At 34.8% G+C, this 9,771-nt stretch overlaps 1 protein-coding gene across 1 annotated transcript in view; it reads right to left on the reverse strand.

Annotated features, from left to right (window-relative positions):
• The window catches only part of LOC124642938 (sperm surface protein Sp17), a 202,522-nt gene extending 194,236 nt beyond the window's left edge, over positions 1-8,286 (reverse strand). Inside the window, exon 1 of the mRNA XM_047181729.1 lies at positions 8,121-8,286. The gene's annotated coding sequence lies outside the window, so the exon portion shown is untranslated. The remainder of the gene's footprint in view (positions 1-8,120) is intronic.
• Positions 8,287-9,771: the final 1,485 nt, after the last annotated feature.

A 9,771-nucleotide genomic window follows, 5' to 3' on the forward strand; every position in this document is an offset into this window, starting at 1 on the left:
CTGAATAGTACCATAGAGGTTTTATATACATATAGTTTTAATTACTAGTGGTGTTAAATGGGCCAGGCATTAATTTGAATGTTATTATTTTTAAAATAAAATAGGTAATTCGTTTTTTTATATTGAGTTGTATAGGGTGCCTTGAACGAAAAAATAAACAACTTTTAAAGCTAATGAAGATTTTCATTGAAGTAAATACCCAAGAACCATATTTCTATATTGAAATTAGTAGCTCTAACACCATGTACAGTCAACTTCAGGTCAGTGGTAACAGTTTTATAGGAAAATCGTACTTATTACTATTGAGTTAAGGTGCATTACAGTTACCACTGATGTGCAGTCTACCGTACCTATCGTCCTAAAATAACTAAAATTTGTGAGGCTTTAGGGCAATACAGAATCGATTTTGAAAAATCTTATACCAGATATTGTTTGTGAACGTCATATTTTTCCCTGATTGCTGCAATAGTCAAGGCGTTTCCCTAATTCATAATGTGAAGTTCCAACACACGCGATAATCCTAACAAGCCGATGCAACACTCTAAACACACTTGTACCTACATATTGCGAATGACGTTGCATTAATGCGTTTGGCTATACCTAGCCATCATGGCGTCATACAAATTGTATGGTGTACAGTCGAGCACATTAATGGTTGAGCCATTTACCAGTGTTAAAATTTAAACTATAAAATAAGATACAAGTATCTGAATAACTTTTTTTTTATAAACGTATGGATTTTTCATTGACAACTTTCTAGGGAAAAAAGTTTGTGAATGACTGGTGTCAGACTTACTGACTTTCTATAAACTTAACCTGGCGTTCTATTGGTAAAATATTTTTAAAAACCACTTCTACATTATACTACAAACAACTCCACATATTGACTTTTTTATTTTGTATTTTAGTGCTATTGACTATAGATTACAGTTATCGGCACGGATATTGAGCCCTGACCTTCACCTGCGCAGAAGCGATTTACTGCCTTATTGCCTTATACGTACGGGTGCGCAAAGCGATCCCCACTGTTCCGCCGAGAGCCCAATATCCGTGCCGGTAACTGTACTAAACTTCGAAGGCATGAAATATTGTCCCCGACTGTACTTCACATTGTAGCTGTCGGGTAATCCCAGTGCTCTTTGATGTCGAGTTTAACGTTAACGGATTACCATTTTGAATGGACGCTGATATCTACATTATACAAAATATGTTTGTCATTATGCATACTGCCTCGTTAGTCTAGTATTGGCATAGAACGACTGCTGTGCATGAGGTCTCGGGTTCTATTCCTAGGTAAGCTGAAATTGCTTTGTGGGTTTTAGGAAAGTTTCAAAAAGCGGCCCGGAGCCTGGATGTTGGTGATTGATACACCCGTGCATCAGAGAGCACGTAAATGTCGCTCCTACACCTGGGGCCCGATTCTCCTAAGTTAATAATGTCAAAATTGAATAGAAATCGAATCGCAATATGATGGCAATAGTAGTTTTAACCATATCGGGCATTCTGCTACTAATATAAGACCAATCGTATTCCAACGACATTCGATTGGTTTGCGATTGGTCTGCTATTTTGGTGATTTTAGTCTCGACGGTAGTTTTCTCTACAATCATATTGCAATCGTAAATCATTTGCAGACAAAATGATTCATTATTGAATGTCAGAAAAGGATTAAAACGTTTATTTCAAAGAAAAAATAGCGGGATGCCACATACGCTTCAATCGTAATCGAGTCGGGATTGGATCGCAGTCGAATGTGAATCGTATGTTGCTTAAGTAAAATTAGGAGAATCGGGCCCCTGATCTCTCTCCAGTCGTAACGGATTGCCGTCACATCGCATCTTGAGATTGCTATATTTAATTTGTGTCCCACTTCTAAAGCAAACTAACACTGACAATGAGAAACTGTACCCTTTTTATAAGTCGGTTAAAGAATACCAACTTTATTGCTGAGTACTTACTTAAATATTACAAATACGTTGTCTTAACAATATTACACACAATTACAAATAAGCCGATATCTATACACAGCTAATCTGATGAACCGGTTACAAAACAATTTGACGCCTCACTAGGCTTCCGGAGATTCGCTCAATAACTGAATACACCTTACGAAGCAATATTAGTTTGTTACTTAGTAAACAGATATCGAGATTATTCTGTAGTGTGTAAACGGGTATAATATTGAGCTCATCATCCTCCGAGCCTTTTTCCCAACTATGTTGGGGTCAGCTTCCAGTCTAACCGGATGTAGCTGAGTACCTACCAGTGCTTTACAAGGAGTGACTGCCCTATCTGACCTCCTCTACCCAGTTACATTATATTGAGCCCATATACCCAGTTATATTATATAGGGCATAATATTGAGCTCGTGGCTAAATAACAACCATACGAATCGAATACAGGGTTAAGCAACGCTTAGCGCGGTTGGTCAGTGGATGGGGTGACCATCTTGTCATGATGAGTTGCTCCGTGTTTCGGCACGTGAAATTGGTGTGTTGCGGCTGTCATATCATCAGTTTGTTGCCAAAAAGTCTGATAACCAGTCTTACCAAGGGGTATCGGGTTGCCCGGGTAACAGGGTTGTATGTGGAGGTCAGTTAAGCAGTCACTCCTTGTTAAATAGTGGCAATCATCTGTCTGTTTGATCTGTTTAAAAGCCACCAATACATTTAACATCATAGTATATATAAATAATAAAAAGCTTAATTTAACCGACGCAGATTGTTACGAGTATACCTCTATTTTAGGTGCAGAATATTTCAACGATATTTTCCTTTAAGTACTTAGAAAACTACACTTGATCTCAAAAAGGGCTCATTTTACTTTGATCGTTGAACCATGCAAACCTTTACGGCGACATTTTATGCCGTAAGATTTCACAAATTATTCCATACGTAGGTATATTCTACTCGCCATCTTTGACGTCATTTAACTTTGGTAAAGATAGGTAAATGTATTATAGGTAGCCTTACTGGTAAAAAGTAAGCTTTTCAGGAGTTTTGGCCTGAATTCTGGACAGACAGACAGAGTTATCTTCGCATTTCGTAGTATGTACTTAATTTCATTTCGCTTCTCTCTACACTATCTTTACATTATCCGCTGCCAAGACTTTAATAATATTCCGGTGTACCTAGAAAACTTCTTGACGTGAAAAAAAGGTTTGTTATCAATTTTTATTCATGAGCAAATAAATACTTTGACTTTGAGTTTCACCACGATCGCTTTCATATAAGGAACGAATACTGAATTATACAGTCGGCGACAATAATAAATACAAGTAACTCATACCCGGAAAATATAAAACAGGATATTTACCTTATTACTCGCAAGTGACACTCCCAAAAGTGACAGTTTTACATTGAGGAATAACTAACACAATTACTTTATTAGTTATTTTAATTATACACGAAGTTACAACCAACTAATGAAGGGTCATTGAACTTAGTAATAAACTTACTTTTACAATCTATCATATTTAACCGACTTCAAAAAAAGAAGGTTCTCAGTTTGACTTGTATGTACCTACGTATGTTTTAGCTCGATTATCTCATGCGTGGCTGAACTGATTATAATGCTGTTTTCAGCATAGTATTTTTCAGCCTAACGAGAAGGTTTCACGCACCTATTTATCGAAGTCGGTTTTATTTTTTGGGAATATATGTATATTCACCAGCAAAGTGTTCAACGCACGTTCCGATCCACGACTCAATAAATTTTCACAATACACAAACTGCCAATGAAAACCATAACAAATATCGTTGAAAAAAGGTACGTATACACGTTAGGGTGAAATACCGTATATTTTATTTACATGTAGGTACACCCTAGTCTACCCCGAACGCCGTAAAACTGAAGGGTAGTTCATAAAAAATATATTAACTTATCTGAATGGGTTAGCCACGATACGAGGGTCATTTCCTGTCTCTCTCTCTTTATCTCTTACTCTGTCTGACTTTATGTCTCTATTTTTATGTAATGTTATATAGATGGCAGTGTTTCATGGAAATTCTATGGTGTCTAATAGTAATAGTATTATTTTTTTTTTTTATTACATATATCGGGTGTGTCGTTCATAATCACATTAAATGAAATGCGTTAATATACTGGTTAATATATGTCGATTAACACCAAGAAAAAAGAAAAATACGTGAAAATAAAAAAATGCATTTGTCAAACAAAGTAAATAGAATAAAAATGTGCGAAAATTAGAACACCATATAGAAGTCAGTCATTACAAACAGCTGAAATTCTCCCTTGAAAACTGACAGCTTGTCAACTGATCAAAACATTCGATACTCCTAACTTTATCTCTGCTTTACACATGATGTTGTAAATTATGAAAACGAAAAATGAGTCCTGTGGCTAAACCACTGAATGGATTATGTTATTTTTTTTACAATTCGCTATAGAATATCATGAAGTACATGTGATAGAATTTAATGTGATTATGAACGACACACCCGATATACTTCACGTTTTTTTTCCTAAAAAAAAAAAAACAAAATTCAAAATCAAAAGTCATTTATTCAAAGTAGACTGAAAATCAGCACTTTTTAAACGTCAAATTTACAAAAGACAGCCCCCAAAACGCCCATTCTTCACCCCACCCAAAAAAGTAACTCGTCCTTTATAGACGAAAAATGGCATTTCTTATTTATTACTTTAACAAAAAACATTACCTTAAGATTAATAATAAAAAATCAATTGCGCAAGAAGTCAAAGGCTTTTCTTGAGGCATTTGTAGAGCCTGTGACTCAAATCCTAGGTCTTCGAAGTACTCTTGCTAGTACTTACATTAATTATGTAAAGACGAACAAAAGAAGAGCCTTACCATAGTTTTAAAATGATTGTCTCACGGCAGCGGGATACAAGAGTGGAGAATCCGCTCTGAAAATTTGCCAGTCTGCAAAGGCAGTTATTCACATAAAGGACTTGGAAGGAATTAAAATTTTTAATATTAACATACTGAGATTAGCCATTTCACTCTTTTGATTGTCGAAAGGCTTTGTTTGGCCGAAATTAGCTTATGTCGACTTCAAACTCCTCAAAAAAATATGAGGCATCAAATGGCTAACTTAAGAATTGAAAATGAAAAAAAAAGAATTGCAACGTTATTTTGCACTTAATGCACGTATAGATTATATTATCTAACATTACAAACGCATGAAAACTAGCCTATAACCATTCCTTTATATTGATTGGCCATAAACTAGGCATGCCTATAGACATCCTAATTATAAATGAACTAATTGGATTGGTCATTATTGTTCTGAGAAGTAGACGCGTGGTTTATGCTTTACTAGTTACGCATGTGTAACTACAAAGACTGTAAAATTGCATAATTATTGTAAAAATTGTATTAATATGTTACAAATGAGCACGTGGAACAATATCTATAATAAGAGCCAGTTTCAGAGATTCCAGATAAAGTTCTAAATAGCATCTTACAGATAATGCCATAAAATGTCTTTTTGACTACATTTTGAGTAACAGGCAAGCTTTTATGATGTGATATCAACATTACTGTTTTTTTGCTATAAAGATATGTACACATCGATGTTTCTATAAAAAACTAAAGTTCTAAATAATATCCGAAGCAACATTTTATAAAAGATTAAAAAAAACACAGAAAAAAAATACATAAGCAATATCATTCCATTTTCAAATTCATAAAATCTAACACAGCCAGTATCAAACGAAAAATTCGAATTTCGAATCGTATAAATTACCTTTGAAACCGCAGATTGCCAATTGGCATCTCGATAAAAATTCACACCGAATACCGAGATTGCGGTATCGATATAAATCTCGATTTCAAATCGAGATGAGTTACTAGTAGGGTTTGGCAGGACATAAAGTACCCTTGCCAAAAATGGTAGTAGTGTGTGAAATTTTTATTTCATGTATGGCGAACTAGGTTTATTTGTCTGTGAAATTTCAGTGCGGACTGTACGTTTATAAATCATGATTTTAATACTGTGCTAGTCTAGGGGGAGTTGGTAGACTGATTTGATTGGTTACGGCTAGACTCGGATGTGGTTTTCGGTCTAATTATTGCCTATTTTGTTTGATACGCAGGGAGGATGAGGGTGACTAGAATTTTTGTGTTATTAGTGAAAGAGAGGGTTAGTCTATTTTGATAGCTGATGGTAACCAATATAATATCGGATATAGTTAAAGATAAAAAAAAAAACTATGGACTGAGGGCTTAGGTACGGTGTGTGTTTCATGAATTTTCATTTCGGAAAGCACATCAAATTGGTAAAATCCCGGCTGTCATTTCAACATCTCTGGGCAGTTGTTTCGAGTATTCAGAAGCCAGGAAACCTGACAACCAGCCTTTCACGGGTTGCGAAAGTAACTGGGAAATCAGATATGTAGTCCACTCCATGTAAAATCTGACAATTTGTATCTGTCTGTTTGTTTGATCTTTAAAACGGCTGGATTCATTTTGATGCGACTTTCACTGGAAAGCTTAAAACGAAGGCTACTTTTTAGTCAGATGCACGAAGTAATTCCCTTTGAATATTACTGAAACCACAGAGAACAGCAATGCAACGCAATCAACAATTAACAAAAGCTTTAATTTTCACATGAACTTACGTATTTTAGCCGACATTTGCCGAACTAGTAATTTAGCGAGATCATTCGGGTGGCAAACAGATCTATTGCCGTGGGATTAATTATGGGATACAGATAATATTATCTGGTCCTGATATCGACGGTTTATGTAGCTAGGTATGTAGATTAAAAAACATCTTATGTAACAGCAAGTATAAAATGATGTTTTTTTTTTGGTAGGTAAATGAGTGGATTTTTGTTTGTATTTTTATCAAAAAACTAATTCATAAGTTACATGAAAAGATGTAGGTACTTAGCAGCCTTCTTTTTACGGCAAGCAATTTCTAAAACTTCTCAATAAATATGTAAACTTACTGCTTAAAAAGTGATAGAATAAATACCCCAAAAATCGAATTGTTGTAGGATCTAGCCAAGCCCCTTGTTTAATTCTGTACAATAAAATATTTTTATTCAATATTTTAAGTCATAAATAGAAAATCATAAATACGAATAGAAACATAATAATGCTGGAAATGAAGTTTATAATGTCTTAACTTAGCTACGGAACCTTCAGGCTGCAATTCTATATCTAGAACTTTCCATCGAGAAAATTCTCGTAGTTACACATATGCCTTTAAAGTGACACCTTTTTATTATTTTATACCCATAATCGATTGATGGGATCCTTTCGAATCATTAAAAAAATAAAAATGTGTGGGGTTCCACCACGAGTGAGGTCATCGACCCCGCCATCTCGTCTAGACAAACAGTTGGTATATCTGATTCAGTCAGACTGAGATAAACGGCTAAATTATACCTACTTAAATATCCTTAAACTGGGAAAACATTTAAAAATGACAACTTCATAAATATGTAACAAAAATCATTATAAAGGAGGATAAGTTTCGGAAAATGTACATAAATAAAATCTATTTTTAGCATAATACATACCAATAAAATAAAGGAAAAAATTGAGTAAATCAATTCAACTTTTGAATTCAAAAGGACATTATTTTTCGCTACATTCGGGATCTAAAATTTCAAATATAAAATGTTCACCTCTAGTTATAAGTATTTATAAAGATGAGAACAAAAGACGTAGACATAAAGCCTGAAATATTCATCCCCAAAATACGTAGTAAAGCTGAAAATAGAAAAAGGTTCTCATAATTCATGCCCTACCTACAATATTCCGTGAAACATTTTGATTATACTATAAATAGGCGAGCCCACCTCCAGGAATTAACAAATGAAATGGACATATCGTGATAAAACCTCATCATTTATCCACAAAGGTCGGAGACAGCCATTTGTTTCATAAACGTTACAAAAATTCAAACAGTTTTCAAATATTTAAAACCAACATCAAGGGGAAAAAACACCAAAATGTCTCAATAAACGAATTGTTTATCATTCAATAAAGAAAAATGAGCATTGCACAAAGAATAATCGCGAAAAACATGTTTTCCCAACTTTCAGGACAGTAAGTCCTTTCAATCGATTCGCACTCAAATAAAGGACGACCACAAATACAGAATGTTGACAAAAAAACTACTTACAGATTAAGCTGTATGCTCGTATACCTTTGCGTAGAAAAATCCAAAATGTCACACACACCACAAGCACAGAACTATTCTTAATTCAAAAATGACACTAGAACAGAATGAATAAAGCGCGGGATAATTTGCGATAGACGAACGCGACTGTACGGAGCAATGGTGCGGGACCGACTAGGGAGCCATTGTGGCTCCTGCGAGCGCCCCGACAGAATTCGCCCAATAATATTTATTAAATATCATTTTTATGGCCGATTCTGTCTAAAATAAGTATAAATAAGAGTAATTTGGTTAGCATAATGTTCAGAAAGATGGTCTTTTATGCTTGTGCTTATAATTTATTCATCGTTCGTGCAACAACAAAGGGTTTTGGTAGATGTTTGTCAGCCATGTGGTCGCCTTAATCCTGTTTGAAGGGCTGTCAGGGATTACGATCGTGGACAGCAATTAATCAGATATTTCGACCCACAGTCTGCTGTGCAATGTTGCTGGTTATACATATATTATGCATAGATAAGATAACATTATGTTAAGAGGATATACTGTGAATTTCATGTGTGGTTTCCTGAATCTATGCTACAAAAACGCTTTTTTGACAATTGATTAATTTGTTTTTGTAAGAAAAATAATAAGTAAATATGAGGAAATCGTAGTAAGATTTATAGATTTTTCTGAATTTTTTCTTCGAAAGATATTTGTTTTTTTACAAAAATCTTTCTATATTTTTATACGTTAAACTTTTAGCCATTCTGCCGATCCAGTGTCGTAATGCTATCCCTTAATAAAATATGTACCTCTGAAGCTGGCATCTTGGGACTCCTACTTAGACGGACAAAGCCGAATATAATTGTATAGACAGCCAGTTGTTTACTTTATAATAGAACCTCGGCTACGCCCGGGTATACTTTATACGGTACCTACGTATACTTTATACGGTACCTACGTATACTTTACACGGTACCTACGTATACTTTATACGGTTGGGAAAACTTGACTTGGTTGGTGAGAAGTGGTAGATAATATGTACAGTAGTTTTCGAGTTTATTTCAGACAGACAGACAGACAAAACTGTCCTAAAAATAGACCACTTTATTGCTAATTGGCTTTTGATTTTTGTGACATTTTTGTTTGTTTTTTTGGGTGAATAGACATTATCCGCAAATCTCGTACATTGAGATTAAGTTGCGTTCGCTCATATGCATGAGCTTTTGTGTGTAATTATTCAGGTCATAATTTAAGCGCTGGGAAAAGTTTATTTTCAGTCATTTATTGTTTGTAAAAAAATAGGGATAAAATTGATGTGATAAATAAGGGGGAGGCCTATGTTCAGCAGTGGACGTCCTATGGCTGAGATGATGATGATGATATAAGTACAGCAGTGTGCTATATAATATGTTGTCCAAGGTGGGACGAATACATGGGATCTGGTTGATGGTTTCTATCTAAACATAATTCCCCCTTTTTAAATATTTGATAGGCTCTCATTCTCTTCAGAATTTACAAGATATCTCATAACTAAAAGAAAACATAGTTAATGTCAAGGTCATGACCGAAGGACGCGACTGTTTGATAGTGTCCTTCAAAAAGGTCGGTGGCTCAAGCATGTGTTGCCAGATGTATGAACTTAGGATACTTAGGATTTAAGTATTAATTT

This window comes from Helicoverpa zea, chromosome 26, assembly GCF_022581195.2.
Source record: "Helicoverpa zea isolate HzStark_Cry1AcR chromosome 26, ilHelZeax1.1, whole genome shotgun sequence".
In the NCBI taxonomy this organism is placed as follows: Eukaryota; Metazoa; Arthropoda; class Insecta; order Lepidoptera; family Noctuidae; genus Helicoverpa; species Helicoverpa zea.